The sequence below is a fragment of the Triticum dicoccoides genome, chromosome 7A (genome assembly GCF_002162155.2).
Source record: "Triticum dicoccoides isolate Atlit2015 ecotype Zavitan chromosome 7A, WEW_v2.0, whole genome shotgun sequence".
NCBI classification, from domain to species: domain Eukaryota; kingdom Viridiplantae; phylum Streptophyta; class Magnoliopsida; order Poales; family Poaceae; genus Triticum; species Triticum dicoccoides.
Window position 1 is genome coordinate 159,863,963 of NC_041392.1, and position 6,731 is coordinate 159,870,693.

A 6,731-nucleotide genomic window follows, 5' to 3' on the forward strand; every position below is an offset into this window, starting at 1 on the left:
ATGTTGAGGACAAAATTTGGGGCCAGATCGTGGAAATCCAGGCCGTAGTAGAACATGAGCCCCCGGATAAATGGGTGGAGAGGGAAGCCCAGTCCGCGGAGGAAATGGGGGAGAAACACCACCCTGTCATGGGGCCTAGGGGTGGGAATGAGCTACCCCTTTTCGGGAAGCCGGTACGCGATGTCGTTAGACAGGTATCCGGCCTTCCTCAGCTTTTTGATGTGTCCCTCCGTGACGGAGGAGACCATCCACTTGCCTCCCGCTCCGGACATGGCTGGAGAAGGTTGAGGTGGGGAGTGCGGACTTGGGCGCTGGAGCTCGAGTGCGCGAGAATGGATAGGCATAGGAGGAAGAAGGCGTAGGTGAAAAGGTGGATCCTTATCCCCTTATATGGGTGGACGCAACTACATGTCCCCACAGCCTGGTAAAACTCGCTTATCTCCAAGCGCCGTAATCAATGGCGCGGCTGGGTTACCCTCACCCGTATTGATGAGAATCCCGGAATAAGGGGACACGATCTCTGCTTTTGCAAGACGTGCCAAGGAAACCGCCTCGCATAACGCGCTGAGATGGGACAGTAAAATAGGTCGAATAAAAGCTTGGCCGTGGTGTGATGTCACACTATGGAATACGTCAGCAGACTAGATTTGTGTAAATATTATTCTCTCTATGGCAATATGTGGAAACTTATTTTGCAGAGCCGGACACTATCTTTGTGTTCAAAATCTTCTATGAAGTACTTGGAGGAGGAACCCGCCTTGCAATGCCGAAGACAATATGCGCGCCGGACTCGTCGTCATTGAAGCCTGGTTCAGGGGCTACTGAGGGTGTCCTGGATTAGGGGGTGTTCGGATGACCAGACTATACCTTCAGCCGGACTCCTGGACTATGAAGATACAAGATTGAAGACTTCGTCTCGTGTCCGGGAGGGACTTTCCTTGGCGTGGAAGGCAAGCTTGGTGATACGGATATACAGATCTCCTACCATTGTAACCGACTCTATGTAACCCTAACCCTACCAGGTGTCTATATAAACCGGAGGGTTTTAGTCCGTAGAACAATATACACATCAACAATCATACCATAGGCTAGCTTCTAGGGTTTAGCCTCCTCGATCTCGTGGTAGATCTAGTCTTGTACTACCCATATCATCAATATTAATCAAGCAGGACGTAGGGTTTTACCTCCATCGAGAAGGCCTGCACCTAGGTAAAACTTCGTGTCCCTCGTCTCCTGTTACCATCCGGCCTAGACACACAGATCGGGACCCCCTACCCGAGATCCGCCGGTTTTGACACCGACACTCATGCTTTAGATATGATCAGTCTACAGGGATTCAGACTGCGCCACAAAGGCACAGTAACAGCTGATGGATATACAAGTACTAAGACAATACTCCCTCAGTGTCAAAGAAACCTGCCCTTGAAATTGCATCAAGCAATTTGTAAGAAAACAAGAACGTGAGCAACATTGCATTTCACAAGACAACGGTTATTTGAAGATAAGAAATCATCAGACTTTAAACTATGAATCATAGGAGTGTAACTCCTGTCATATTGTTGCAGTTTCTCATCATCACTTGAACCACAAACGAAATCAAGCAACACTTTAGATTGGAACTACAAATGGTAAATATCTTTGTTGTGGAGATAGTTCAATTTATAAACTAGTTCAAGCAAAATTATATTTGTTGTGAAGATAGCAGGACTTCCTTCAGTATGTGGATAGCATAGAAAGCCACAAACATATCAGGGTGTTGAGGTACCATCAGAGACTTAAATACTAAGTATCAGAGGAGAAGAGCTCCATCATATTGTTGATGGTTTATTCCTCATCACTTTACCCTCAAACATATAAGCATGCATCGGCAGCAAGAAAAAAGGCTATAACAATTTATAGTTTGTCAACTATCGGTATGAAATGAAAACATTATTGCTCAGAATATGAAATATCTTCTCATCAATGACAAATGGCATCTCTGAAGTCTGACATACGTCATAGATTTCATGATTCATCACAACATTTTGCAAACCGCGGAAATGGCACTGAGAAACCAGATGCAATCGAGGATCTCGTGACCACAGATATCACCATTCACCAATAATTAACAGTGTAAACATGTATCAGTAGAGTTGGATGAGCAGTACAAGTATATTAGTATAGGAACTAGAAGTGCTGTGTTGTGTTGTGCTATAAGACCACTAGCAACAGCGGCATGAGCAGTACAAGTATATTAGTATAGGAACTAGATGCCTAGGAATTGGGAGAAAATCCCAAACTAGGGAATAGCACGCAAAAAAATAGCACACAAAAAAGGCAGGCATTGCAAGCCTACTCTTCACTCGAAGCTCCAGGAATAGCACACAAAAAATGAGTTGCCTAATAGAGCAACCAATTTCATGTTTGTTCTAATAAAGAAATAGCAACCCCCTACTATAATAATAGCAAAAGAAACACATAAGAAGTCATGCTGATTGTGCCTACTATAATAATAGCAAAAGTCATCGAATGGTGAGCAAACAAGACTAGAATTAACACTTGAGCGACAGAGTATCAGAAACCAATTCACGTTATAATCCAATCCTCAAAGTTGTCGCACAGAAACTCATTGTTTCTTTGTTCCACCGTCCAAGTTGGATCAGCACCACGACCCAGGAGATATCTCGTGATAGCAGGCATCCCATAAGCCGCAGAAATGGCCAGAGCAGTGTCACTTGCAATAAGTAAAACAAAAGAACCAAATTAATCTAGGATTACTGGGATGTGCAGCAGAATTGATGCGAAGAGATCAAAAGGGAACCAGATTAATTATCCTGTGAGACTTCACGGGTTGACGAGGCACCTACACATGTCCAGCCGCCTTTCCATGACCGCCGGGGTTCACCGCCCTCCTCGACATCCTCAGCTCATTGGTCGCCACCCTGACCGATCGGACCGGTCCACTCGCCCAGGCCTCTCCCCTCTCCTCGATCACCCTGCGTCGACGAGCCACATCAGATCAAATAGCCCACACTCCAAAAAATTGTAGAGAAACAAACCACACTCAGATTTGAAATCAAGTGCAAGAATGGCTGCAACACATACAACTAGCATGTTACTGTTGGTGGGTGATGGGGAAAATGCATGTGAAGTGCATAAATCACAGAGGGGTATGTACAATACACACCATCTCGTCGGAAGCTAGTTTATACCTCCATCAACACCTCCCCCTCCTAGCATTCGTTCATTAGCAGCACGGACCTGCCAAAATAAATCTCAGTTATATAATTCATTGTTGAATACAGAGAAAGATAATTGCTTCTATGCAAAATGTTACACATCAGTTTATCATAAAACACAAATGGAGGTACTAGAAGGATTTAGTAAAATGCTCACACAATAGATCATATCATCCAAGCTTGCAAAGGCTTAAGATCTAACTGGCCGAATGGATTTGTAATAAGATATTGGATTGATAAAGTTGTTGTAGAAGGGACTGCAACTTTCCTGATAATTTGAGGTTCGGAACTCAAATTCTACTCCATGGAAAATAAGTTAACAGTCATTGGGGAACTTGATTTAGACTTCTTAGTGATGCCCTTAATGGCAGAGGGAACTAATACAGACATTAAAACAGAAAATAAGCATAGCTAAGAAGACCATGTTCACCAACCCAGACCTAGGTAAAGGCATGTTCCATCTGAGAAGCCAGCCTAACTACAACACCATGTGATGGTTCCGGAACTGGGTTCAGTTCCGATCCCATGCTCAGATCCCACTACGCGCCGGTAGCTGCTACTCCATATTTGGTAAAATACAACTCGACCAGTCTCACCTATCCAAGCATATCTACATACGCAACCACATGGCCTATTGTTGTAGTTGCATGCGGAAGCAGCAGGAGAGTAGTACCTTGGCGGCGATCGCGCGGAGGTACTTGGCCTGGACGGCGCCGGGCACGCGGGACCAGTCGCGGCCGCGGTTCCTCTTGAGGGCCGCCCGCGCGGCATCCACCGCCGCGTCCACGTCCTCTGAGGTGCCCGCTGGTATCTCGCCTGCGCAAACCTACCGCTGAGCATGCAACGGCACGGGCGAACGGAAAGCAGAGAGAAAGCATGGTGGATGGATCTGGTACAGACCGATAGGGGCCTCGGTGGTGGGGTTGATGACGGGGAGGCGGCGGCCAAGCACGGGCGCGCGCCAGTCATCATCGATGAAGAGCTGCCGCTGCGGGATCTTCACCGTGGCGACCATCGCGGGTGGCGGGGAGTGACTGGAGTTGCGTCGGCCGGGCTTGGTTGGTAGTACGACTGCGAGGCGCGAGGTGGAGAAGAGGTGGGGAGCTCTATCCTCTCGTCGAGTATGCGGCGAGCATGCATGCTTTGGGGCGCCGTAATGCCAGAGGAGAGGGAGGGAGGAGCGATCTGGTGGCGGTGAGGGTGGATCTGGAAGGGGAGAGGAGGAGAAGAGAGTGAGGGAAAGAAGGAGGCGGGGGGGTGGATGTAAAATTACCACAAGGCAGAGCTAGGGTTTCGGGGATGGTGTGGAAGGGCTGATGACTACCGTTGGATCCACGATCATCCGACGGTATTCGATGCATGATCCGCGTGATGCGTCCACGGACCAATCAGAAAACTGTACGATGTTATGACCATCTAAATTGGTCAAAAAATCATTTTCTATTTTTCAAGTGCCTAAATTGAGTTTTTTTGTAAATGACCTACCATATATTTGTTGCAAAATGGGACCAGATCATTTTTATAGGGACAATTGCATTTTTGCCCCTAGTTGGTTCCTACCCACGGGTTTTGCCCTTACTTTTCAAGCTTGCTCAGTTTTACCCTTACTTTTTCGATCGAGGTCCCTCGAATGCCCTTTAACCGTTTGACCAAAACTTTGAAAATTCATAACTAATTCATATTAACTCAGAAAAATTCAAATAAGATATCAAAATGTTCATATAAACATTACCTTTATGTGCATATCATTTGCATTCAGGACAAAAGCACCCTTTAAACTACCAAAGGTAATTAATGTTATTAACATTATTAAAAATAAAAAGGTATAAACAATATTTTTTTCATGAATAAAAGTTACATTAGGCCATATTTAATGTTCAATTGACAAAATGGTTGGTTGTCAAAAGTTTTTATACACCTCTGGTGAAAAAGAAAAAATTTCGATGTTTCAGCCGGAAGCGGGTCAAATTCGAACTACAGCTGCCTCATAGTTTGCTCTTTATTTTTTCTAAAAATCATTTCTAGGTACATAAGTATCTATTTAATTAGAGAAACACCAAAAAAATCCAAGATTCAACCACTAGCTAGGAACGGTCATTCCCGCCGTTTTGACCGCATTTTGAAACGGGCATAAAAAATTCAAAAAATTCAAAAAATTGGAAAACCTTCGCATTGTGTCATTATATGTGACCAGGTTTCCAGGAAAAATAATAAACTTGTAATACAACAATTATTTTAAAAAAGTGTTCTCAGAAATGAACTATCATGTGTGAAGATTCATGGCATTCAAGCCAAATGATCAACCTTATGGCCATATTCATGACATAGTTTGTTCAAATGATCTCATATTGTGCACAAGGGTGCATATTGGAATGGCAAACAATGTTGCCTAAGGAAGTTCTCATTTTCTTTGGACGAAAAAATCATTTTCCATTTTTCGAGTGTCCAAAACGAGGGTTTTTTGTGAAAACCTACCAAATAGTTGTTGTAAAATTGGACCAAATCAATTTTCTAAAATACTAGGCCATATTTAATGCATAATTGACCAAATGGTTAGGTGTCAAAAGCTTTTATCCACCTCTCGTGAAAAAGACAAATTTCTGCCGATTCAGTTGGAAACGGGTCAAATTTGAACTGCGACTGCCTCATAGTTTGCTATTTATTTTTCCAAAAATTCATTTCTAGGTACATACATATCTATTTAATCAGAGAAACATCAAAAGTTTTCCAAGATTCAACCACTAGCTAGGAACGGTCAAGCCCGCCGTTTTGTCCGCATTTTGAAACGGGCATAAAAAATTCAAAAAAAAATTAAAAAATGGAAAACCTTCGCATTGTGTCATTATATGTGACCAAGTTTTCAGGAAAAATAATAAACTTGTAATATGGAAATTATTTTAAAAAAGTGTTCTCAGAGACAAGTTATCATGCGTGAAGATTCATGGCTTTCAAGCCAAATGATTAATCTTATGGCCACATTCATGGCATAGTTTGTTCAAATGATCTCATATTGTGCACGAGAGTGCATCTTGGAATTCCAAACAATATTTCCTAAGGGATTTTTCATTTTTCTTTGAATGGAAAATTCATTTTCCATTTTCCGAGTGCCTGAAATGAGTTTTTTTGTGAAGGACCTACCATATATTTGTTGCAAAATTGGACCAATCAATTTTATAAAATACTAGGCCATATTTAATTCACAATTAACCGAATGGTTGGGTGTCAAAAGCCTTGATCCACCTCTAGTGAAAAAGTCAAATTCCTGCCGATTCAGTAGGAAGCAGGTCAAAATTGAACTGCGACATCCTCATAGTTTGCTATTTATTTTTCCAAAAAATCATTTCTAGGTACATAAGTATCTATTTAATTAGAGAAACATCAAAAGTTTTCTAGGATTCAACCACTAGCTAGGAACGGTCAAGCCCGCCGTTTTGACCGCATTTTGAAACGGGCATAAAAAATTCAAAAAAAAATCAAAAAATTGGAAAACCTTCGCATTGTGTCATTATATGT

General features: G+C 42.9%; 3 non-coding genes across 3 annotated transcripts; all 3 read right to left on the bottom strand.

The window, feature by feature from the left end:
- Positions 1–1,507: 1,507 nt before the first annotated feature.
- Positions 1,508–1,586, bottom strand: LOC119334846. The gene has a single exon (XR_005161602.1). It is a non-coding gene; the product is annotated as a small nucleolar RNA Z199 (small nucleolar RNA).
- A 174-nt stretch (positions 1,587–1,760) lies between these two features.
- On the bottom strand, positions 1,761–1,845 carry LOC119334847. Its single transcript, XR_005161603.1, has one exon. It is a non-coding gene; the product is annotated as a small nucleolar RNA Z199 (small nucleolar RNA).
- An 84-nt stretch (positions 1,846–1,929) lies between these two features.
- On the bottom strand, positions 1,930–2,026 carry LOC119334855. The gene has a single exon (XR_005161609.1). It is a non-coding gene; the product is annotated as a small nucleolar RNA R64/Z200 family (small nucleolar RNA).
- Positions 2,027–6,731: the final 4,705 nt, after the last annotated feature.